The sequence below is a fragment of the Tachyglossus aculeatus genome, chromosome 1 (genome assembly GCF_015852505.1).
Source record: "Tachyglossus aculeatus isolate mTacAcu1 chromosome 1, mTacAcu1.pri, whole genome shotgun sequence".
NCBI classification, from domain to species: domain Eukaryota; kingdom Metazoa; phylum Chordata; class Mammalia; order Monotremata; family Tachyglossidae; genus Tachyglossus; species Tachyglossus aculeatus.
Genome location: NC_052066.1, coordinates 24538430 through 24564125, shown reverse-complemented (window position 1 = coordinate 24564125; position 25696 = coordinate 24538430). Strand labels below are relative to the sequence as shown.

Genomic DNA, 25696 nt, shown 5'->3' with positions numbered 1-25696 from the left:
ACAGGTGCTGTGGGGAAGGGAAGGAGGTAACAAAATAAAACAAAACACCAACAACCTCCTAACAAAATAAAACAGAATAAAAGAAAAGAAACACCAACTTGGACGTTCCCAAGCGCTTAGTACAGTGCCCTGCACTTAGTAAGCGCTCAGTACATACGATCGACGATGCTGCTGAACAAAAAACACACTAATAAAAACAGAACAAAATAAAATAAACACCAATCTACTAACAGAATAAAACAGAATAAAAGACACACCAACTTGGACGTTCCCGAGCGCTTAGTACAGCGCCCTGCACTTAGTAAGCGCTCAGTACATAACGATCGACGATGCTGCTGCACAAAAAACACACTACTAAAAACAGAACAAAATAAAATAAACACCAATCTACTAACAGAATAAAACAGAATAAAAGACACACCAACTTGGACGTTCCCGAGCGCTTAGTACAGTACCCTGCACTTAGTAAGCGCTCAATACGATCGATGATGATGCTGAACAAAAAACACACTAATAAAAACAGAACAAAATAAAATAAACACCAATCTCCTCACACAATAAAACAGAATAAAAGAAACACCAACTTGGACGTTCCCAAGCGCTCAGTACAGTGCCCTGCACTTAGTGAGCGCTCAGTACATAACGATCGACGATGCTGCTGCACAAAAAACACACTAATAAAAACAGAACAAAATAAAATAAGCACCAACAACCTCCTCACACAGTAAAACGGAATAAAAGAAAGGAAACCCCGTCCTAACACAATAAAACAGAATAAAAGAAAAGAAACACCAACTTGGACGTTCCCGAGCGCTCAGTACAGTGCCCTGCACTTAGTAAGCGCTCAGTACATAACGATCGACGACGCTGCTGCACAAAAAACACACTACTAAAAACAGAACAAAATAAAATAAACACCAATCTCCTCACACAATAAAACGGAATAAAAGAAAGGAAACCCCGTCCTAACACAATAAAACAGAATAAAAAACCCCGACAACCGCAACGACGGCACTGATTAGGCCCGTGACAACCCCCCCTGTTATTATTACTATTGTTGTTATTATTATTAATAATTAATTATTATTAATAAGAGTTATAACGACGGCGCGGCCGCCCTCCCGCCCCTCCCCCACGGCGCTGAGGGGAGCGGGGGAGGGGCGCGTCACGTGACGCGCCGCGCGCCAAGAGGGAGCCGCGCGCGCACGCGCGGGCCCCCCCCCCGGCCCAGTCTGCGCGCACGCGCACTCGCGCCCCCTCCCGGCCTGCGCGCACGCGCACAACGGGCACACACAGAGAGAGGCGGGGAGGGCCCCCTCCCCCCCCCCCCCACCACGCCGGGCGCGCGCGCCTTCCCGCCCGGAGGAGCCCCCCCCCCCCCGCGCGCCCCGCGCCCGCGCGCTCCCCCTGCCGGCGACGGGCGACAGTGGGGGTCGGCGCGCGAGGGGTCCCCCGCCCGGGCCGCGCTGGCGGCCTCCATCTTGGCTGGTCCGAAGGCTTCGCCGCAGTGCCCCCCTCCCTCCCTCCGTCCCGGGCCGCGCTCACCTCGGCCGTCCATGGCGGCGTCCTCTCCCGCGGCCGGTCCGTCCGCCGCCCCCCCCCCCCCCGCCCGGCCCGCGTGCGGGGCGCGCTCGTCCCGCGGCGGGGGGTCCGGGGAAGCGCGGGGGGACGCGCGGGGGGACGCGGGGGGCCGCGCCTTCAGCGGAGCCGCAATCCTAACCCGCCATCTGGCGGCATTTTCCGCGCGCCAATGGCGCCGCCGCTGCCGACCCGGGCCCCGACCGCCCCCTGCCGGACGGCGCCCGCCGGCGCCGCGGGACGCCCCTGGCGCGAGCGCGAGCGCGAGCGCCACCTTTCCGCGGCGGGCGCGCGCCCGCGTCGGCGGGCGCGCGCCCGCGCCTGCGCACGGTCGCGGCGGGAAACGGCGCCTCAGTCCCTCAGGCATCGCCATCAATCGTATTTATTGAGCGCTTACCGTGTGCGGGGCACTGTACTGAGCGCTTGGGAAGTACAAATTGTCAACGTATAGGGACAGTCCCTACCCCACAGGGGGCTCACAGTCTAAAAGGGGGAGACAGAGAACAGAACCAAACATATTAACAAAATAAAATAAGTCGTCATCCATTCAGTCGTATTTATTGAGCGCTTAATGTGTGCAGAGCACTGTACTGAGCGCTTGGGAAGTCCAAGTCGGCAACATTCATTCATTCAGTCGTATTTATTGAGCGCTTACTGTGGGCAGAGCACTGTACTGAGCGCTTGGGAAGTCCAAGGCGGCAACAGTCGTTCGTTCAGTCGTATTTATTGAGCGCTTACTGTGCGTGGGGCACTGTACTGAGCGCTGGGGAAGTCCAAGTCTGCAACATTCATTCATTCATTCAATCGTACTTATTGAGCGCTTAATGTGCGCAGAGCGCTGGACTAAACGCTTGGGAAGTCCAAGTTGGCAACAGTCATTCATTTAGTCGTATTTATTGAGCGCCCGCTGTGTGCGGAGCACTGTACTGAGCGCTTCGGAAGTCCAAGTCGGCAACATTCATTCATTCAATCGTACTTATTGAGCGCTTAATGTGTGCAGAGCGCTGGACTAAACGCTTGGGAAGTCCAAGGCGGCAACAGTCGTTCGTTCAGTCGTATTTATTGAGCGCTTACTGTGCGTGGAGCACTGTACTGAGCGCTTGGGAAGTCCAAGTCGGCAACATTCATTCATTCATTCAATCGTACTTATTGAGCGCTTACTGTGTGCAGAGCGCGGGACTAAACGCTTGGGAAGTCCAAGGCGGCAACAGTCATTCATTTAGTCGTATTTATTGAGCGCCCACTGTGTGCGGAGCACTGGACTGAGCGCTTCGGAAGTCCAAGTCGGCAACATTCATTCATTCAATCGTATTTATTGAGCGCCCGCTGTGTGCGGAGCACTGTACTGAGCGCTTCAGAAGTCCAAGTCGACAACATTCATTCATTCAGTCGTATTTATTGAGCGCTTACTGTGCGCAGAGCACTGGACTAAGCGCTTGGGGAGTCCAAGTCGGCAACGTTCATTCATTCGATCGTACTTATTGAGCGCTTACTGTGTGCAGAGCGCGGGACTAAACGCTTGGGAAGTCCAAGTCGGCAACATTCATTCATTCAATCGTATTTATTGAGCGCCCGCTGTGCGCGGAGCATTGTACTGAGCGATTCGGAAGTCCAAGTCGGCAACATTCATTCATTCAATCGTACTTATTGAGCGCTTAATGTGTGCAGAGCACTGGACTAAACGCTTGGGAAGTCCAAGTCGGCAACATTCATTCATTCAATCGTATTTATTGAGCGCCCACTGTGTGCGGAGCACTGTACTGAGCGATTCGGAAGTCCAAGTCGGCAACATTCATTCATTCATTCAATCGTACTTATTGAGCGCTTAATGTGTGCAGAGCACTGGACTAAACGCTTGGGAAGTCCAAGTTGGCAACAGTCATTCATTCAGTCGTACTTATTGAGCGCTTACTGTGTGCAGAGCACTGGACTGAGCACTTCGGAAGTCCAAGTCGGCAACATTCATTCATTCAATCGTACTTATTGAGCGCTTAATGTGTGCAGAGCGCTGGACTAAACGCTTGGGAAGTCCAAGGCGGCAACAGTCGTTCGTTCAGTCGTATTTATTGAGCGCTTACTGTGCGTGGGGCACTGTACTGAGCGCTTCGGGAAGTCCAAGTCGGCAACATTCATTCATTCATTCAATTGTACTTATTGAGCGCTTACTGTGTGCAGAGCGCGGGACTAAACGCTTGGGAAGTCCAAGTCGGCAACAGTCATTCATTCAGTCGTATTTATTGAGCACCCACTGTGTGCGGAGCACTGTACTGAGCGCTTCGGAAGTCCAAGTCGGCAACATTCATTCATTCATTCAATCGTATTTATTGAGCGCCCGCTGTGTGCGGAGCACTGTGCTGAGCGCTTCAGAAGTCCAAGTCGACAACATTCATTCATTCAGTCGTATTTATTGAGCGCTTACTGTGCGCAGAGCACTGGACTAAGCGCTTGGGGAGTCCAAGTCGGCAACGTTCATTCATTCGATCGTACTTATTGAGCGCTTACTGTGTGCAGAGCGCGGGACTAAACGCTTGGGAAGTCCAAGGCGGCAACAGTCATTCATTTAGTCGTATTTATTGAGCGCTTACTGTGCATGGGGCACTGTACTGAGCGCTTGGGAAGTCCAAGTCGGCAACATTCATTCATTCATTCAATCGTACTTATTGAGCGCTTACTGTGTGCAGAGCGCGGGACTAAACGCTTGAGAAGTCCAAGGCGGCAACAGTCATTCATTTAGTCGTATTTATTGAGCGCCCACTGTGTGCGGAGCACTGGACTGAGCGCTTCGGAAGTCCAAGTCGGCAACATTCATTCATTCATTCAATCGTACTTATTGAGCGCTTACTGTGTGCAGAGCGCGGGACTAAACGCTTGGGAAGTCCAAGGCGGCAACAGTCATTCATTCAGTCGTATTTATTGAGCGCTTACTGTGCGCAGAGCACTGGACTGAGCGCTTCGGAAGTCCAAGTCGACAACATTCATTCATTCAATCGTACTTATTGAGCACTTACTATATGCAAAGCACCGGACTGAGCGCTTGGGAAGTACAAGTTGGCAACATTCATTCATTCATTCATTCGTATTTATTGAGCGCTTACTGCGCGCAGAGCACTGGACTGAGCGCTTGGGAAGTCCAAGTCGGCAACATTCATTCATTCAATCGTATTTATTGAGCGCTTACTGTGTGCAGAGCGCGGGACTAAACGCTTGGGAAGTCCAAGGCGGCAACAGTCGTTCGTTCAGTCGTATTTATTGAGCGCTTACTGTGCGTGGGGCACTGTACTGAGCGCTGGGGAAGTCCAAGTCGGCAACATTCATTCATTCAGTCGTACTTATTGAGCGCTTACTGTGTGCAGAGCGCGGGACTAAACGCTTGGGAAGTCCAAGGCGGCAACAGTCGTTCGGTCAGTCGTATTTATTGAGCGCTTACTGTGTGCAGAGCACTGGACTGAGCGCTTGGGAAGTACAAGTCGGCAACATTCATTCATTCAATCGTACTTATTGAGCGCTTACTATATGTAAAGCACTGGACTGAGCACTTGGGAAGTCCAAGTTGGCAACATTCATTCATTCAATCGTATTTATTGAGCGCTTACTGTGCGCGGAGCACTGTACTGAGCGCTTCGGAAGTCCAAGTTGGCAACATTCATTCATTCAATCGTACTTATTGAGCGCTTAATGTGTGTAGAGTGCTGGACTAAGCGCTTGGGAAGTCCAAGTCGGCAACATTCATTCATTCAATCGTAGTTATTTAGCGCTTAATGTGTGCAGAGCGCTGGACTAAACGCTTGGGAAGTCCGAGACGGCAACAGTCATTCATTCAGTCGTATTTATTGAGCGCTTACTGTGCGTGGGGCACTGTACTGAGCGCTTCGGGAAGTCCAAGTCGGCAACATTCATTCATTCATTCAATCGTACTTACTGAGCGCTTACTGTGCGCAGAGCGCGGGACTAAACGCTTGGGAAGTCCAAGTCGGCAACATTCATTCATTCATTCAATCGTATTTATTGAGCGTCCGCTGTGCGTGGGGCACTGTACTGAGCGCTTCGGAAGTCCAAGTCGGCAACATTCATTCATTCATTCAATCGTACTTATTGAGCGCTTAATGTGTGCAGAGCACTGGACAAAACGCTCAGGAAGTCCAAGTCGGCAACATTCATTCATTCAATCATATTTATTGAGCGCTCGCTGTGCGCGGAGCGCTGGACTGAGCGCTGGGGAAGTCCAAGTCGGCAACATTCATTCATTCAATCGTACTTATTGAGCGCTTAATGTGTGCAGAGCACTGGACTAAACGCTCGGGAAGTCCAGGTCGGCAACATTCATTCATTCAATTGTATTTATTGAACGCCCGCTGTGTGCGGAGCACTGTACTGAGCGCTTCAGAAGTCCAAGTCGACAACATTCATTCATTCAGTCGTATTTATTGAGCGCTTACTGTGCGCAGAGCACTGGACTAAGCGCTTGGGGAGTCCAAGTCGGCAACGTTCATTCATTCGATCGTACTTATTGAGCGCTTAATGTGTGCAGAGCGCTGGACTAAACGCTTGGGAAGTCCAAGTCGGCAACATTCATTCATTCAATCGTATTTATTGAGCGCCCGCTGTGCGCGGAGCATTGTACTGAGCGATTCGGAAGTCCAAGTCGGCAACATTCATTCATTCAATCGTACTTATTGAGCGCTTAATGTGTGCAGAGCACTGGACTAAACGCTTGGGAAGTCCAAGTTGGCAACATTCATTCATTCAATCGTATTTATTGAGCGCCCACTGTGTGCGGAGCACTGTACTGAGCGATTCGGAAGTCCAAGTCGGCAACATTCATTCATTCATTCAATCGTATTTATTGAGCGCTTACTGTGTGCGGAACACTGGACTAAACGCTTGGGAAGTCCAAGTCGGCAACATTCATTCATTCAATCGTATTTATTGAGCACTCATTGTGCGCAGAGCACTAGACTAAGCGCTTGGGAAGTCTATGTCGGCAACATTCATTCATTCAGTCGTATTTATTGAGCACTTACTGTGCGCAGAGCACTGGACTGAGCGTTTCGGAAGTCCAAGTCGGCAACATTCATTCATTCAATCGTACTTATTGAGCACTTACTGTGCGCGGAGCACTGGACTGAGCGCTTGGGAAGTCCAAGTTGGCAGCATTCATTCATTCATTCATTCAATCGTATTTATTGAGCGCTTACTGTGGGCAGAGCACTGGACTAAACGCTTGGGAAGTACAAGTTGGGAACATTCATTCATTCAGTCCTATTTATTGAGCACTTACTGTGTGCGGAGCACTGGACTAAGCGCTTGGGGAGTACAAGTCGGCAACATTCATTCATTCAATCGTATTTATTGAGCCCTCCCTGTGCGCGGAGCACTGTACTAAGCGCTTGGGAAGTCCAAGTCGGCAACTGTCATTCATTTATTCAATCGTATTTATTGAGCGCTTACTGTGTGCAGAGCACTGGACTAAGTGCTTGGGAAGTCCAAGTCGGCAACATTCATCCATTCAGTTGTATTTATTGAGCGCTTACTGAGTGCAGAGCACTGGACTAAGCGCTTGGGAAGTCCAATTAGGCAACATTCATTCATTTAATCATACTTATTGAGCGCTTACTGTGTGTAGAGCACTGGACTAAGCGCTTAGGAAGTCCAGGTCGGCAACATTCATTCATTCAATCGTATTTATTGAGCCCTTACTGTGTGCGGAGCACTAGACAAAGCGCTTGGGAAGTCCAAGTCGGCAACATTCATCCATTCAGTTGTATTTATTGAGCGCTTACTGTGTGCAGAGCACTGGACTAAGCGCTTGGGAAGTCCAATTTGGCAACATAGAGAGACGGTCCCTACCCAACAGCGGGCTCACAGTCTAGAAGGGGGAGACAGACAACATTCATTCTTCCGATCGCATTTATTGAGCGCTTACTGTGCGCAGAGCACTGTACTAAGCGCTTGGGAAGTCCAAGTGGGCCACATAGAGAGACAGTCCCTACCCAACAACAGGCTCACAGTCTAGAAGGGGGAGACAGACAACAAAACAGAACATGTGGAAAGGTGTCTAAACTGTCAGAACAAATAGAATTAAAGCTCTATGCACATCATTAACAAAATAGAATAGTAAATAGGTAAAATAAAGTATAATAGAGTAATAAAAATAAAAATAGAGTAGTAAAAACAAGTAAAACAGAGCAATAAATCTGTACAAATATTCATTCATTCATTCAATCGTATTTATTGAGCGCTCACTGTGTGCAGAATAGTGTACTAAGCGCTTGGGAAGTACAAGTCCGCAACATCTAGAGACGGTCCTTACCCAACAGCGGGCTCACAGTCTAGAAGGGGGAGACAGACAACAAAACATGGAGACAGGTGTCCAAATCATCAGAACAAATAGAATTAAAGCTAAAGTCATTCATTCATTCAATCGTATTTATTGAGCGCTTACTGTGTGCAAAGCACCGGACTAAGCGCTTGGGAAGTACAAGTTGGCGACATATAGAGACGGTCCCTACCCAACAACGGGCTTACAGTCTCCTCAGCCCGTGACCCCCTCTGCACACAGTAAGCGCTCAATAAATACGATTGAATGAATGAATGAATATATGTTTGCGCATATTTATTACTCTACTTATTTATTTATTTTACTTGTACATATTCTATTTATTTTATTTGGTTAATATGTTTTCTTTCATTGTCAGTCTCCCCCTTCTAGACTGTGAGCCCACTATTGGGTAGGGACCGTCCCTCTATGTTGCCAACTTGGACTTCTCAAGCACTTAGTACAGTGCTCTGCACACAGTAAGCGCTCAATAAATACGATTGAATGAATGAATGAATGTACATATTTATTCTATTTCTTTTATTTGGTTAATATGTTTTGTTTTGTTGTCAGTCTCCCCCTTCTAGACTGTGAGCCCGCTATTGGGTAGGGACCATCTCTCTATGTTGCCAACTTGGAGTTCCCAAGCGCTCAGTACAATGCTCTGCACGCAGTAAGCGCTCCATAAATACGATTGAATGAATGAATGAATGTACATATTTATTCCATTTCTTTTATTTTGTTACTATGTTTTGTTTTGTCGTCTGTCTCCCCCTTCCAGCCTGCGAGCCCGCTGTTGGGGAGGGACCGTCTCTCTATGTTGCCAACTTGGACTTCCCAAGCACTTAGTACAGTGCTCTGCACACAGTAAGCGCTCCATAAATACGAATGAATGAATGTACATATTTATTCTATTTCTTTTATTTTGTTACTAGGTTTTGTTTTGTCGTCTGTCTCCCCCTTCCAGACTGCGAGCCCGCTGTTGGGTAAGGACCGTCTCTCTATGTTGCCAACTTGGACTTCCCAAGCGCTCAGTACAATCAATCAATCAATCAATCAATCATATTTATTGAGCGCTCACTGTGTGCAGAGCACTGTACTAAGCGCTTGGGAAGTCCAAGTTGGCAACATATAGAGACAGTCCCTACCCAACAGTGGGCTCACAGTCTAAAAGGAGGAGACAGAGAACAAAACCAAACATACTAACAAAATAAAATAAATAGAACAGATATGTACAAGTAAAATAGAATAATAAATCTGTACAAACATATATACATATATACAGGTGCTGTGGGGAAGGGAAGGAGGTAAGATGGGGGACGTCTAAAGTGCCTAACGTCACTTTTAGACTGTGAGCCCACTGTTGGGTAGGGACTGTCTCTATATGTTGCCAATTTGTACTTCCCAAGCGCTTAGTACAGTGCTCTGCACATAGTAGGCGCTCAATAAATACGACTGATGAGGATGATGATGGGGATGGAGGGGGGATGGGGGGAGAGGAAGGAAGGGACTCAGTCTGGGAAGGCCTCCTGGAGTACTGGAGTACAGTGCTCTGCACGCAGTAAGCGCTCAATAAATACGATTGAATGAATGAATAAATGTACACATTTATTCTATTTCTTTTATTTTGTTAATTTGTTTTGCTTTGGGCGCAGTAAGCGCTCAATAAATAACAATTGAATGAATGAATGAATGAATGAATGACTACAAGTGCTGTGAGGAGAGGAAGGAGGGAGGGCCGGCTCCCCCGTGATGCGCATACGCGCTCGGCCCCCCCGCCCTGCGCGCGCGCGCGCGCGTGCGTGCGTGCCCATTTTTCCCGCGCGCGCGTGCGCATGCGCGCGCTGTTCCTCCTCGCGCCAACGTCAAGTTGGGCGGGAAGAGAGGGGCGGGCCTTCCTACGCTCCCTCAGACGAGGGAGCCATTTTCATTCATTCATTCATTCATTCATTCAATCGTACTTATTGAGCGCTTACTGTGTGCAGAGCACTGTACTAAGCGCTTGGGAAGCCCAAGATGGCAACCTCTAGAGACGGTCCCTCCAGGGGTGGGCCGAGAAAGGGTCTGGCTCAGCTCGGCCTCCTTGCCAACCCTAAATGCCACAGGCTTCGCATAAGGAGGCAGCATTGGCTAGTCAGTGGAATGAGGGCCCAGCTGGAAATGAGGAGACACCTTCTCATATAAGTTTCTCCACTGACTGGCAGTATGAGACTGGGCAAGCGCTTGACCTCCCTCCCGAAGGACTCTGGGAAAATTCATGCATTCAGTTGTATTTATTGAGCGCTTACTGTGTGCAGAGCGCTGGACTGAGCGCTTGGGAAGTCCAAGTTGGCAACATATAGAGACAGTCCCTGCCCAACAGCGGGTTCCCACTTCATTCATTCATTCATTCATTCATTCAATCGTATTTATTGAGCACTTACTGTGTGCAGAGCACTGGACTAAGCGCTCAGGAAGTACAAGTTGGCATCATAGAGAGATGGTCCCTTACCCAACAGTGGGCTCCCACTTTATTCATTCATTCATTCAATCGTATTTCTTGAGCGCTTACTGTGCGCAGAGCGCTGGACTAAACGCTTGGGAAGTACAAGTCGGCAACACAGACGGTTCCTACCCAACAGCGGGCTCCCACTTCATTCATTCATTCATTCATTCAATCGTATTTCTTGAGCGCTTACTGTGTGCAGAGCACTGGACTAAGCGCTTGGGAAGTCCAAGTTGGCAATATAGAGAGATGGTCCCTACCCAACAGCGGGCTCCCAATTCATTCATTCAACCGTATTTATTGAGCGCTTAATGTGCGCGGAGCACTGTACTAAGCGCTTGGGAAGTACAAGTCGGCAACATAGACAGTCCCTACCCAACAGCGGGCTCCCACTTCATTCATTCTTTCATTCAATTGTATTTATTGAGCACTTACTGTGTGCAGAGCACTGTACTAAGCGCTTGGGAAGTACAAGTCGGCAACATAGACAGTCCCTACCCAACAGCGGGCTCCCACTTCATTCATTCATTCATTCAATTATATTTATTGAGCACTAACTGTGTGCAGAGCACTGTACTAAGCGCTTGGGAAGTCCAAGTTGGCAACCTATAGAGACGGTCCCTATCCAACAGTGGGCTCACAGTCTAGAAGGGGGAGACAGACAACAAGACAAAACATAAAAAAATAAAATAAATAGAATAAAGATGTACAAGTGAAATAGAGTAATAAATATGTACAAACATATACATATGTACAGGTGCTGTGGGGAGGGGAATTCATTCATTCATTCATTCAATTGTATTTATTGAGCACTTACTGTGTGCAGAGCACTGTACTTAGCACTTGGGAAGTACAAGTGGGCAACATATAGAGATGGTCCCTACCCAACAGCGGGCTCACCGTCTAGATGGGGGAGGCAGATGACAAAACAAAACGTATTAACAAAATAAAATAAATAGAATAAAGATGTACAAGTAAAATAAATAGGGTAATAAATACATACAAACATATACATATATACAGGTGCTGTGGGAAGGGGAATTCATTCATTCAATCATATTTATTGAGTGCTTACTGTGTGCAGGGCACTGTACTTAACGCTTGGGAAGTCCAAGTTGGCAACATATAGAGACGGTCCCTACCCAACAGCAGGCTCACAGTCTCCTTTCATTCATTCATTCATTCAATCGTATTTATTGAGAGCTTACTGTGTGCAGAGCACTGTAGTAAGCGCTTGGGAAGCCTAAGTTGGCAACATATAGAGACGGTCCCTACCCAACAGTGGGCTCACAGCCTCCTTTCATTCATTCATTCATTCAATCGTATTTATTGAGTGCTTACTGTGTGCAGAGCACTGGACTAAGCGCTTGGGAAGTCCAAGTTGGCAACATATAGAGACAGTCCCTACCCAACAGCGGGCTCACAGTCTCCTTTCATTCATTCATTCATTCATTCATTCATTCATTCAATCGTATTTATTGAGCGCTTACTGTGTGCAGAGCACTGTACTAAGCGCTTGGGAAGTCCAAGTTGGCAACATAGAGAGACGGTCCCTACCCAACAGCGGGCTCACAGTCTCCTCAGCCCGTGACCCTCTTTGACGTCCACCCCCACCCGCAATCCAAACCCAGAGGCCCCCTCGGCCATGAGGGCCGTCTCCCAGGAGAGAGGGCCGGTCAATGGAGCTGCCCACAATTTCCCTCAGCGGCCATACCCGCCTGGGAACGGGTCTATAAATCAATCCCCCTGCCTTCTTTTAGACAGTGAGCCCACTGTTGGGTAGGGACCGTCTCTCTATGTTGCCAACTTGGACTTCCCAAGCGCTTAGTACAGTGCTCTGCACACAGTAAGCGCTCAATAAATACGATTGATTGATTGATTCACTGTTAGTGAAGTTAGTGTCTTCACTAACGTCCCCTGGCCCACCGCCCATCGACTCCCCCTTTGTCCCCGACCGCCCACCGGGCCTCGGAAGGAGACCCCAGGGGTGGGCTGAGAAAGGGTCGGGCTCAGCTCAGCCTCCTTGCCAACCCTAAATAATAATAATAATAATGGCATTTATTAAGCGCTTACTATGTGCAAAGCACTGTTCTAAGCGCTGGGGAGGTTACAGCCTTCGCATAAGGAGGCAGCATTGGCTAGTCGGTGGAAAGAGGGCCCAGCTGGAAATGAGGAGACACGTTCTCGTATAAGTTTCTCCACTGACTGGCAGTATGAGACTGGGCAAGCGCTTGACCTCCCTCCCAAAGGACTCTGGGAAAATTCACTCATTCAATCGTATTTATTGAGCGCTCACTGTGTGCAGAGCGCTGGACTGAGCGCTTGGGAAGTCCAAGTTGGCAACATATTCATTCATTCATTCAATCGTATTTATTGAGCGCTTACTGTGTGCAGAGCGCTGGACTGAGCGCTTGGGAAGTCCAAGTTGGCAACATATTCATTCATTCATTCATTCAATCGTATTTATTGAGCGCTTACTGTGTGCAGAGCGCTGGACTGAGCGCTTGGGAAGTCCAATGTGGCAACATATTCATTCATTCATTCATTCAATCGTATTTATTGAGCGCTTACTGTGTGCAGAGCACTGGACTAAGCACTTGGGAAGCGCAAGTTGGCAACATCTAGAGACGGTCCCTACCCAACAGTGGGCTCACGGTCTAGGAGGGGGAGGCAGAGAACAAAACATATTAACAAAATAAAATAAACAGAATAAATATATAAAAATAAAATAAATAAATAAATACAGTAATAAATACGTACAAACATATATACACCTAGACATATAGAGATGGTCCCTACCCAACAGCAGGCTCACAGTCTAGTAGGGGGAGACAGACGACAAAACAAAACGTATTAACAAAATAAAAGAAATAGAATAAATATGTGCAAGTAAAATAAATAGAGTAATAAATACGTACAAACAAATATACACATGTACAGGTGTTGTGGGGAGGGGAAGGAGGTAAGGCGGGGGGATTCATTCATTCATTCATTCAATCGTATTTATTGGGTGCTTACTGAGTGCAGAAAACTGTACTAAGCGCTTGGGAAGTCCAAGTTGGCAACATATAGAGACGGTCCCTACCCATCAGCGGGCTCACAGTCTAGAAGGGGGAGACAGACAACAAAACAAAACATATTAACAAAATTAAGTAAATAGAATAAATATGTACAAGTAAAATAAATAGAGTAATAAATCCGTACAAACGTATATACATATATACAGGTGCTGTGGGGAGGGGAAGGAGGTAAGGCGGGGGGGATGGGGAGGGGGAGGAGGGGGAGAGGAAGGAAGGGGCTCAGTCTGGGAAGGCCTCCTGGAGGAGGTGAGCTCTCAGCAGGGCCTTGAAGGGAGGAGAGAAACCCGGCCTTCCCAGCTGTCCCACCTGGACGGAGGAAATGCGCCTGGCGACGGCGACGGGAAAATGGAGCTCGTGTCCTATGTTCCCTTGATGATAATAATAATACTGGTATTTGTTAAGCGCTTACTATGGGACAAGCACTGTTCTAAGCGCTGGGGTAGATACAGGGTGATCAGGTTGCCCCACGTGGGGCTCACACTTTTAATCCCCATTTTACAGATGAGATAACTGAGGCCCAGAGAAGTTAAAAAAAATCACAGCTCCGCCAAGAGGTCTTCCCCAACTAAGGCCTCTTTTCCCCAGTTCTTTCTCATGGTGATGATGATTTTAATAATAATAATAATGATGGCATTTGTTAAACGCTTACTATGTGCAAAGCACTGCTCTAAGCGCTGGGGAGGCTACAAGGTGATCAGATTGTCCCCAGGGGGTTCACAGTCTTCACCCCCATTTTACAGATGAGGGAACTGAGGCCCAGAGAAGCAAAGTGACTTGCCCAAAGTCACACAGCTGACGGTGGAGCCGGGATTTGAACCCGTGACCTCTGACTCCAAAGCCCGGGCTCTTTCCACTGAGCCACGCTGCTTCTTGCCCAAGGACAGGCAGCAGACAAGTGATAGAGGCGGGATAATTATAATACTAATAATGGCATTTATTAAGCACTTACTATGGGCCAAGCACTGTTCTAAGCGCTGGGGGGGATGCAAGGTGATCGGGTTGTCCTGCGTGGGGCTCATGGACTTTATCCCCATTTTACAGATGAGGGAACTGAGGCACAGAGAAGTTAAGTGACTTGTCCAAAGTCACACAGCTGATAAGCAGCGGACCGGGATTAGAATCCGCGACCTCTGACTGCCAAGCCCGGGCTCTTGTCACTGAGCCACGCTGCTTCTCTTCATGATGGTATTTGTTAAGTGCTTACTAGGGACCAACCACTGTTCTAAGCGCTGGGGTAGATACAGGGTGAACAGGTTGTCCCACGAGGGGCTCACACTTTTAATCCCCATTTTACAGATGAGGGAACTGAGGCCTAGAGAAGTGAAGTGACTTGCCCACGGACACGCAGCAGACAAGTGGCGGAGGCAGGATAATACCAACAATAATAAGCAGCGTGGCTCAGTGGAAAGAGCCTGGGCTTGGGAGCCGGAGGTCGTGGGTTCAAATCCCAACTCTGCCAATTGTCAGCTGTGTGACTTTGGGCAAGTCACTTCACTTCTCTGGGCCTCAGTTACCTCATCTGGAAAATGGGGATTAAGACTGTGAGCCCCCCGTGGGACAACCTGATCGCCTTATATCCTCAACAGTGCTTTGCACACAGTAAGTGCTTAACAAATGCCATTATTAATTTTTCAAGAGCTTAGTACAGTGCTCTGCACACAGTAAGCGCTCAATAAATACGATTGATGAATAATAATAATAATAATAATAATAATAATGGCATTTGTTAAGCGCTTATTATGTGCCAAGCACTGTTCTAAGCACTGGGATAAATACAAGGAGATATATATGTATATGCATATACATATATATATATATTATGTATATACACATATGTATATGTACATATACACATACATATATATGTATACATATACCAGTATATATGTATATATATACACCAGTATATATGTATATATGTTTATATGTATTTATTACTCTATTTATTTATTTTATTTGTACATATTTAGTCGATTTATTTTATTTTTTAATATGTTTTGTTCTCTGTCTCCCTCTTCTAGACTGTGAGCGCACTGTTGGGTAGGGACCGTCTCTACATGTTGCCAACTTGTCCTTCCCAAGCGCTTAGTACAGTGCCCTGCACACAGTAAGCGCTCAATAAATACAATTGAATGAATGAAAGGATATCAGCTTGTCCCACGTGGGGCTCACAGTCTTCATCCCCATTTTACAGATGAGGTAACGGAAGCCCAGAGAAGTTAAGTGACTTGCCCAAGGTCACACAGCTGAGAAGTGGCAGAGCCAGGATTAGAACCCACAACCTCTGACTCCCAATCCCAAGCTCCTTCCACTGAGCCACGCTGGGGGGGATACAGGGTGATCAGGTTGTCCCACATGGGGCTCACACTTTTAATCCCCGTTTTACAGATGAGGTAACTGAGGCACAGAGAAGTGAAGTGACTTGCCTAAGGACAAACAGCAGACAAGTGGCCGAGGTGGGATTAGAACTCACGTCTTCTGACCTCTAAGCCCGCGCTCTTTCCACTAAGCCACGCTGCTTCTTGATAGCTCTCTGGCAATAATATTTACTGAGTATTTTAGACTGTGAGCCCACTGTTGGGTAGGGACTGTCTCTATATGTTGCCAACTTGGACTTCCCAAGCGCTTAGTACAGTGCTCTGTACACAGTAAGCGTTCAATAAATATGACGGATTGATTGATTGATTGATTGATTGAGCGCTACCTGTGTGCAGAGCACTGGACTAAGCGCTTGGAAAGTACAATTTGGCAACAGAAAGAGACAATCCACAATCTAGAAGGGAGTTGGAGGATGGCACTCGAAGCTCCGGAAATTCCGGAGAAGCCGCTGGGCCTAATGGACAGGACACGGGCCTGGGGGTTGGAAGGATCTGGGTTCTGATCCCGCCTCTGCCACTTAAAGGCCGGGTGACCCCGCTTCACTTTTTCATTCATTCATTCATTCATTCAATTGTATTTATTGAGCGCTTACTGTGTGCAGAGCACTGGACTATAAGTGCTTGGGAAGTACAAGTTGGCCCTGTGCCTCGGTCACCTCATCTGGAGGATGGGGACCAAAGCCGTGAGCCCAGTGCGGGACGTGGACCGCGTCCCACCTGATTAGCTGGCGTCTACCCCGGGCACTTTGAGTGCAATGCCTGGCGCGTAGTAGGCACTTAACAAATGCCATTAAAGAAAAAATGCATCAGGCAAAAATGCCTCACTCTCGGCTTCCAGGCTGTCCATCCCCTCACCCCCTCCTACCTCACCTCCTTTCTCTCTTTCTCCAGCCCAGTCCGCACCCTCCACTCCTCGGCCACTGCTAACCTCCTCACTGGGCCTCGTTCTCGCCCGTCCCGCTGTCGACCGCCGGCCCACGTCCTCCCCCTGGCCTGGAATGCCCTCCCTTCGCACATCAATCAATCAATCAATCAATCAATCAATCAATCGTATTTATTGAGCGCTTACTGTGTGCAGAGCACTATACTAAGTGCTTGGGAAGTACAAGTTGGCAACATATAGAGACAGTCCCTACCCAACAGTGGGCTCACAGTCTAAAAGGGGGAGACAGAGAACAAAACCAAACGTACTAACAAAATCAAATAAATAGAATAGATATGTACAAGTAAAATAAATAAATAAATCAATAGAGTAATAAATATGTACAAACATATATACATATACACAGTTGCTGTGGGGAAGGGAAGGAGGTAAGATGGGGGGATGGAGAGGGGGAGGAGGGGGAGAGGAAGGAAGGGGCTCAGTCTGGGAAGGCCTCCTGGAGGAGGTGAGTGCTCAGTAGGGCCTTGAAGGGAGGAAGAGAGCTAGCTTGGCGGATGGGCAGAAGGAGGGCATTCCAGGCCCAGGGGAGGACGTGGGCCGGGGGTCGATGGCGGGACAGGCCATTAGACTTTTAGACTGTGAGCCCACTGTTGGGTAGGGATTGTCTCTATGTGATGCCAATTTGTACTTCCCAAGCGCTTGGTACAGTGCTCTGCACATAGTAAGCGCTCAATAAATACGATTGATTGATTGATTGACAGGCGAGAACGAGGCCTAACGGTGAGGAGATTAGCAGCGGAGGAGCGGAGGGTGCGGGCTGGGCTGGAGAAGGAGAGAAGGAAGGTGAGGTAGGAGGGGGCGAGGGGATGGACAGCCTTGAAGCCCAGGGGGAGGAGTTTCTGCCTGATGCGCAGATTGATTGGTAGCCACTGGAGATTTTTGAGGAGGGGAGTAACATGCCCAGCGCGTTTCTGGACAAAGACAATCCGGGCAGCAGCGTGAAGTATGGATTGAAGTGGGGAGAGACACGAGGATGGGAGATCGGAGAGGAGACTGATGCAGTAGTCCAGACGGGATAGGATGACAGCTTGAACGAGCAGGGTAGAGGTTTGGATGGAGAGGAAAGGGCACATCCGCCAAGCTAGCTCTCTTCCTCCCTTCAAAGCCCTACTGAGAACTCACCCCCTCCAGGAGGCCTTCCCAGACTGAGCCCCCTTTTTCCTCTCCTTCTCCCCATCCCCCCCGCCCTACCTCCTTCCCCTCCCCACAGCGCCTGTATATACGTTTGTACAGATTTATTACTCTATTTATTTTACTTGTACATATTTACTATTCTATTGATTTTGTTAATGATGTGCATCTAGCTTTAATTCTATTTGTTCTGACTCCATGTTTTGTTTTGTTCTCTGTCTCCCCCTTCTAGACAGTGAGCCCGTTGTTGGGCAGGGACCGTCTCTCATTGTTGCCAACTTGTACTTCCCAAGTGCTTAGTACAGTGCTTTGCACACAGTAAGCGCTCAATAAATACGATTGAATGAATGAATTTGAATTAAAAAAGATGCCACACAATATCATTATATTTCCCGTACTAATTTGATTTCCTTATAGCACATGTTTTTTCTAAATAAACCTCTCAGTAGACAGCCCCAGGAGAAGTAGGATGTTAGGCTGTGGAGGCCTGAAGCTGCAGCGTGGCTCAGTGGAAAGAGTACGGGCTTTGGAGTCAGAGGTCATGGGTTCAAATCCCGGCTCCGCCACTTGTCAGCTGTGTGACCTTGGGCAAGTCACTTCACTTTCCTGGGCCTCAGTTCCCTCATCTGGAAAATGGGAATGAAGACTGTGAGCCCCCCGTGGGACAACCTGATCACCTTGTAACCTCCCCAGTGCTTAGAACAGTGCTTTGCACATAGTAAGCACTTAATAAATATTATTATTATTATTATTATTATTATTATAGCCATCTTGAGAAGCAGCATGACATACTAGGTAGATCAGGGGCCTAGGAGTCAGAAGGCCATGGGTTCTAATTCCACTCCATCTGCTGTGTGACCTTGGACAAGTCACTTTACTCCTCTGGGCCTCAGTTATCTCATCTGGAAAATGCGGACTGAAGCCTGTGAGCCCCACGTGGGACAACCTGATTACTTTGTGTCCACCCCGGCGCTTAGAACAGTGCTGGGCACCTAGTAAGTGCTTAACAAATTCTACATGTTGCCAACTTGTACTTCCCAAGCGCTTAGTACAGTGCTCTGCACACAGTAAGCGCTCAATAAATATGATTGAATGAATGAATGAATGAACAAATACCATTATTATCATTATTATTGTTATTATTATTACTCTTTGGGCCTCAGTTATCTCATCTGGAAAATGGGGATTGAGACTGTGAGCCCCTCAAGGGACAGGGATTGTGTCCAACCCGATTTGCTTGAATCCATCCCGGCGCTTAGGACAGTGCCTGGCACATACTAAGCGCTTAACAAATACCATTATTATTGTTATTATTGTTATAGGACCAGTGCTTCAGATTTTTTGGTTAAGAACAAAACCGATTCCGAATGAGCAATCTGCCACCAGGTTATTCCAGGCACTTGAAATACCTCACCTTGACTACTGCTTCAGTTTTCTCACAGGCCATTTATTTTTTTTACTGGAATTTGTCAGGCACGGGTGCTAGGCACTGTACTGAGCACTCTAGAGTCGATCGAGCTAGTCCAGGCTGGACGCAGTCCACCTGGGGCTCATAGTCTTCATTCCTATTTTACAGAAGTGGTGACAAGCACAGAGAAGTGAAGCGATTTGCCTCAGATCACACAGCAGACAAGTGGCAGAGCCGGGATTAGATCCCATTTCCTTCATCATCATCAATCGTATTTATTGAGCGCTTACTCTGTGCAGAGCACTGTACTAAGCGCTTGGGAAGTACAAATCGGCAACACAGAGAGACAGTCCCTACCCAACAGTGGGCTCACAGTCTGAAAGGGGGAGACAGCGAACAAAACCAAACATACTAACAAAATAAAATAAATAGGATAGATAGATACAAGTAAAATAAATAAAAAAATTTCCTTGTGGCTCCCGGGCCCGTGGTCTGACCATTAGACCACCCTGCTTCCCGTCTCTCCGGCATCTCTCTCGTGCTGCTTCGTCCATCTCTACTTCACCATCAAAGCTCCTCACCGTAAACTTCAAAGCCCTCAAATCAGCGGGCCCCTTCCTACCTCACCTTACCGGTTTCCTACCGCAACCCAATAATAATAATAATATTAATAATAATGGTGGCATTTATTAAGCGCTTACTATGTGCCAAGCACTGTTCTAAGCACTGGGGGGATACAAGGTAATCAGGTTGTCCCACAGGGGGATCACAGTCTTAATCCCTTCCTTGAATTGTCCTTCCCAAGTGCTTAGTACGATGCTCCTTAGTACAGTGATCTGCACACAGTAAGCGCTCAATAAATTTGACTGATTGATTGATTGCGCTGCACACAGTAAGCGCTCAATAAATACGATAGAATGAATGATGCCTGTTACATGTTTTGCTGTCTGTCTCCCCCCTTCTAGACTGTGAGCCCGCTGTGGGCAGGGAAGGTCTCTCTTTGTTGCTGAATTGTCCTTCCCAAGCGCTTAGTCCAGTGCTCTGCACACAGTAAGCGCTCAATAAATACAACAGAATGAATGAATGATGCCTGTTGCATGTTTTGCTGTCTGTCTCCCCCCTTCTAGACTGTGAGCCCGCTGTGGGCAGGGAGGGTCTCTCTTTGTTGCTGAATTGTCCTTCCCAAGCGCTTAGTCCAGTGCTCTGCACACAGTAAGCGCTCAATAAATACAACAGAATGAATGAATGATGCCTGTTGCATGTTTTGCTGTCTGTCTCCCCCCTTCTAGACTGTGAGCCCGCTGTGGGCAGGGCAGGGTCTCTCTTTGTTGCTGAATTGTCCTTCCCAAGCGCTTAGTCCAGTGCTCTGTACACAGTAAGCGCTCAATAAATACGATAGAATGAATGAATCCCTATTTTACAGATGAGGGAACCGAGGCTCACACTTCGCTCCTCTAATGCCGATCTACTCATTACGTCAATAAAAAATGATTGTGGTATTTGGAGGGAGGGTCTCTCTTTGTTGCTGAATTGTCCTTCCCAAGTGCTTAGTCCAGTGCTCTGCACACAGTAAGCGCTCAATAAATACAACAGAATGAATGAACGATGCCTGTTACATGTTTTGCTGTCTGTCTCCCCCCTTCTAGACTGTGAGCCCGCTGGGGGCAGGGAGGGTCTCTCTTTGTTGCTGAATTGTCCTTCCCAAGCGCTTAGTCCAGTGCTCTGCACACAGTAAGCGCTCAATAAATACGATAGAATGAATGAATCCCTATTTTACGGATGAGGGAACTGAGGCTCACACTTCGCTCCTCTAATGCCGATCTACTCACTACGTCAATAAAAAATGATTGTGGTATTTGCAAAGTGCTTTCTTTATGTCAAGCGCCATACTAAGCCTTGGGGTAGACACCGGTTCATTGGGTGGGATACAGTCCCTCTCCCACATGGGGCTCACAGTCTACGTAGGAGGGAGAACATGTCTTGAACCCCCATTTTACAGTTGAGGAAACAGAGGCCCAGAGGAGTTAAGTGGCTCGCCCAAGGTCCCAAGCAGCGTGGCTCAGTGGAAAGAGCCCGGGCTTTAGAGTCAGAGGTCATGGGTTCAAATTTCGGCTCTGCCAACTGTCAGCTGGGTGACTTCAGGCAAGTCACTTAACTTCTCTGGGCCTCAGTTACCTCATCTGTAAAATGGGGATTAAAACTGTGAGCCCCCCGTGGGACAACCTGATCACCTTATAACCTCCCCAGCGCTTAGAACAGTGCTTTGCACATAGCAAGTGCTTAATAAATGCCATCATTATTATTATTATTCTCTGGGCCTCAGTTACCTCATCTGTAAAATGGGGATTAAGACTATGAGCCCCCCATGGGACAACCCGATCACCTTGTAACCTCCCCAGCACTTAGAACAGTGCTTTGCACATAGTAAGCGCTTAATAAATGCCATAATTATTATTATTATTCTCTGGGCCTCAGTTACCTCATCTGTAAAATGGGGATTAAGACTGTGAGCCCCCCATGGGACAACCCGATCACCTTGTAACCTCCCCAGTGCTTAGAACAGTGCTTTGCACATAGTAAGCGCTTAATAAATGCCATCATTATTATTATTCTCTGGGCCTCAGTTACCTCATCTGTAAAATGGGGATTAAAGCTGTGAGCCCCCCGTGGGACAGCCCGATCGCCTTGTAACCTCCCCAGCGCTTAGAACAGTGCTTTGCACATAGTGAGCGCTTAATAAATGCGATCATTATTATTATTATTCTCTGGGCCTCAGTTACCTCATCCGTAAAAGGGGGAATAAAACTGTGAGCCCCCCGTGGGACAGCCCGATCACCTTGTAACCTCCCCAGCGCTTAGAACAGTGCTTTGCACATAGTAAGCGCTTAACAAATACCATCATTGTTATTATTATTATCTGGGATTAGAGCCCAGGTCCTCTGATTCCCAGGCCTGTGCTCCAATCCCATCTACCTCTCCACCATTCCTTTGCCGATGTCCTCCCTCTGGCCAGGAATTCCCTCGCTCTCCATATGCACCCGAACACCATTCTCCCCACTTTCAAAGCCTTAATAATCAACCAATCAATCAATCAATCACATTTATTGAGCGCTTACTGTGTGCAGAGCACTGTACTAAGTGCTTGGGAAGTAAAAGTCATTCATTCAGTCGTATTTATTGAGCGCTTACTGTGTGCAGAGCACTGTACTAAGCGCTTGGGAAGTACAAGTTGGCAACATATAGAGACAGTCCCTACCCAACAGTGGGCTCACAGTCTAGAAGGGGAAGACGGAGAACCAAACCAAACATACTAACAAAATAAAATAAATAGAATAGATATGTGCAAGTAAAATAAATAAATAAATAAATAAATAGAGTAATAAATATGTACAGACATATATACATATATACAGGTGCTGTGGGGAAGGGAAGGAGGTAAGATGGGGGGGGAAATAAATAAAATAATAAAATCACACCTCTAAGAGGCCTTCCCCGGCTATACCCGCATCTCCCCTGCTCCGTCTCCCTTCTGCGTCCAGTACAGTACAGTGTCTGGCACATAGTAAGTACTCAACAAATATCATTTTAAAAAAGCCCTGAGGTAGAATCCCCTGGGCACTTGTTTCTGTTCCCCTGAAGCCCTGGACGTTCATCTCACCCTCAGCCCCACAGCACTTGGCGTAATGGAGAGAGCACAGGCCTGGGTGTCAGAAGAGCGCGGGTTCTAATCCTGGCTCTGCCACTTGTCTGCTGTGTGATCTTGGGCCAGTCGCTTCACTTCTCTGGCCCCCATTTACCTCATCTCTAAAACGGGGATTGAGATTGTGAGCTCCACGTGGGACAGGGACTGTGTCCAACCCGATTTGCTGGTATCCACCCAGGCGCTTAGTTCAGTGCCTGACGCCTAGTTCAGTTCTAATCCCGGATCCGCCGCTTTTCTGCTGTGCGGCCTTGGGCAAGTCATTTCACTTCTCTGTGCCTCAGTTACCTCATCTGTAAAATGGGGATGAAGACAGTGAGCCCTTTGTGGGACAGGGACTGTGTCCAACCTGATTTGCTTGTATCCACCCAGTGCTTACTATGTGCCAGGCACCATTCTAAGCGCTCAACAAATATCATTATTATTATTAGAAGCAGCATGGCCTAGCAATAAGAATAATAATAATGATGGCATTTGTTAAGCGCTTACTTTGTGCAAAGCACTGTTCTAAGCACTGGGGAGGATACAAGGTGATCAGGTTGTCCCATGTGGGGCTCCCAGTCTTAATCCCCATTTTACAGATGATGTAATTGAGGCACAGAGAAGTGAAGTGAGCTGCCCAAAGTCACACAGCTGATAAGCGGCAGAGCCGGGATTAGAACCCATGACCTCTAATTCCCAAGCCTGTGCTCTTTCCACTGAGCCACGCGTGGGCCTGGGAGCCAAAGGATATAGGTTTAATCCTGACTCTGCCACTTGTCGGCTGTGTGACCTTGGGAGAGTCAAGGTGAGTCACTCGACTTCTCTGTGCTTCAGTTACTTCATCTGTAAAATGGGGATGAAAGCTGTGAGCCCCTTGTGGGACATGGGCTGCGTCCAACCCGATTAGCTTGTATCTACCCTAGCAGTTAGTACAGTGTCTGGCACATAGTATGTACTCAACAAATACACCGTTCTAAGCGCCGGGGAGGTTACAAGCTGATCTTGTCACTTTTTATTTTTTAAATACCATTTAAAAAAAGCCCTGAGGTAGAATCAAGATAATCAGGTTAGACACAGTCCCTGTCCCACACAGGGCATACAGTCAAACTAGGAAGGAGAACTGGCATTTAATTCCTATTTTACAGATGAGAAAACCGAGGCACGCCAAGTTAAATCCTGGCTCCACCACTAGAGAAGCAGCGTGGCTCAAGGGAAAGAGCCCGGGCTTTGGAGTCAGAGGTCATGGGTTCAAATCCCGGCCCCGCCAGTTGTCAGCTGTGTGACTTTGGGCAAGTCACTTCACTTCTCTGGGCCTCAGTTACCCCATCTGTAAAATGGGGATTAAGACTGTGAGCCCCCTGCGGGACAACCTGATCACCTTGTAACCTCCCCAGCGCTTAGAACAGTGCTTTGCACATAGTAAGTGCTTAATAAATGCCACCATTATTATTATTATTATTATTATTGTCAGCTGGGTGACTTTGGGTGAGTCACTTCACTTCTCTGGGCCTCAGTGACCTCATCTGGAAAATGGGGATGAAGACTGCGAGCCCCATGTGGGACAACCTAATAAACGTGTTACCTCCCCAGCGCTTAGAACAGTGCTTTGCACATAGTAAGCGCTTAATAAATGCCATTATTATTATTATTATTAAATGACTTGCCCAAGGTCAAGGGAACTGGCAGAGCCAGGATTTGAACTTGGGTCCTTTGCCTCCCAGGCCTGTGAGTTTTCCACTAGGCCACGATGCTCCTCAATTCATGCTGCTGGATCCCTCCAGCTGACTCTTCAACCAATCATCATCATCAATCATCATCAATCGTATTTATTGAGCGCTTACTGTGTGCAGAGCACTGTACTAAGCGCTTGGGAAGTACAAAATTGGCAACATCTAGAGACGGTCCCTACCCAACAGTGGGCTCACAGTCTAAAAGGGGGAGACAGAGAACAAAACCAAACACAATAACAATAAATAACAATAACCAATCAATAAATCAAGTGAATTTATTGAATGCTTACTGTGAGTGGAGCTCGATTCTAAGCACTTGGGAGACTTGGGAGACATGCTCCCAGCCCACAACGAGCTTACAGCCTAAAGGGAGAGACAGACATTAATATAAATACATAAATTACGGCTAAGTACATAATTGTCGAGTGGCTTGAAGGAGGGATGGATAAAGCATACAAATCCAACTACAAGGGCAATGCAGAAGGGAGTGGGAGGAGAGGAAATGAGGGTTTAGTCCGGGAAGGCCACTTGGAGATGTGCTTTTAATAAATCTTAATACATTTTTAGAGAAGCAGCATGGCTCAGTGGAAAGAGCACCGGCTTGGGAGTCAGAGGTCATGGGTTCTAATCCCGACTCCGCCTCTTGTCAGCTGTGTGACTTTAGGCGAGTCACTTCACTTCTCTGTGCCTCAGTTACCTCATCTGTAAAATGGAGATTAAGACTGTGAGCCCCACATGGGACAACCTGATCACCTTGTATCCCCCCAGCGCTTAGAACAGTGTTTTGCACATAGTAAGCGCTTAACAAATACCATTATTATTATTATTATTATTATTATTATTATTATTATCATTAATAAGGCTTTTAAAGGTGGGGAGACGGATCATCTCTCGGTTGTTCCAAGTCAGAGGCAGAACTTTGGTGGGAGGTCGGCGGGGAGATAGACATATGGTGAGTGGATTGG

General features: G+C 47.6%; 1 protein-coding gene across 1 annotated transcript in view; it reads right to left on the bottom strand.

Moving 5' to 3' along the window:
* The window catches only part of STAG1 (stromal antigen 1), a 463433-nt gene extending 461867 nt beyond the window's left edge, over positions 1-1566 (bottom strand). The window contains exon 1 of the mRNA XM_038759978.1: positions 1546-1566. The gene's annotated coding sequence lies outside the window, so the exon portion shown is untranslated. The remainder of the gene's footprint in view (positions 1-1545) is intronic.
* Positions 1567-25696: the final 24130 nt, after the last annotated feature.